Genomic DNA, 1,294 nt, shown 5'->3' with positions numbered 1-1,294 from the left:
TGCAGAAACTTTTTTTGGATGTGTAATGAAACCGCTCTACTATATTTCCTTATGAATGAAGTTAATATAATGATTATTCATCTATATCTATGATGACATATGGTTTCCTAATTACCCATGTTCTTCATTTTCCCTTGAGATTATACTATTGTGTTTATGCATCATATTAATGCATGAATTTGATTTATTAGATATTTTTATACTGAGTTATGGTATCTCTCTAAATGGTCTCCTTTGATTGGAGTTTATATGCATTTAGACTAAGGATTGCAATTATTTCTTATTTGTCCAATGGTTGATGGGGTGCACACTTTTTTTTTGAGGTTTGAAGATAAGATTATGTGGGGATTGATTCAATACTTCCCAAATGGAATAAGGACTGGTCTCTGTATACTCATTGTTGATGAAATAGGATTGATTAATTTGTTTTGTAACTTGTAATAGCACTTATTGATGTTTTATGTGTTTTTCGAGTTACCATACAAATGAATATATATGTGATATAAAGAGGCATGCCTCTTGAGGAGACATGTCTCTTTAATATATTAACTTATATTAGTTATAGTTATAAAACAATTAATATTTCCTCAATATATTATAATGATTATATATATATATATATATATATATATATATATATATCACTCTTAATATAAGTTAATTATTCCATATATAATATTTGTCATATATTATATATCTCATATATATAATATAATTTATCTGACAGAATTATAACATTAACACTCCCTCTTAATGAAAAAGGATAAAACATATAGATATTACACCATAGGTAATATTTCAAAAATAATCATGTAGGAAATCTTTGATTAGAAGATTTCCAATTTATGATATCATATAAGTATTGGCCTATCAGAATATCAACATATGATATTCACCAATTACTATTTGATATCATATTAGGTAACATGAGCATTGGCCTATCAAAATATCAATCAAATGATATTCACCAAGTACGCTGAGTAATGGTCTATCAGAACACCAACTAAATGATATTCACCAAGTACCTAAAATATATCTACACAAACAACTTGTAGATACTTAAATTAATAACATCTAATGCCTAGTTGTTGATTTATAAGATAAAGCCTTACATGATTTATTTCAACATTTACACAAAATGTATATCATGATACAAGTAATTGTAAGGTCGTCCCCTTTCAATAACTTCTCCTAATACAAGTAATAATAATTTAGAAGTTGTCATTTCTTCATGACGTACACAAGGGATAGACTCATACATGTATGACATCAAAGGTTCACATGAAGTCTCCAC

Source organism: Cupressus sempervirens, chromosome 7 (assembly GCF_028749045.1).
Source record: "Cupressus sempervirens isolate cs-2001-9-10 chromosome 7, ASM2874904v1, whole genome shotgun sequence".
In the NCBI taxonomy this organism is placed as follows: domain Eukaryota; kingdom Viridiplantae; phylum Streptophyta; class Pinopsida; order Cupressales; family Cupressaceae; genus Cupressus; species Cupressus sempervirens.
This window is presented reverse-complemented; position numbering follows the sequence as displayed.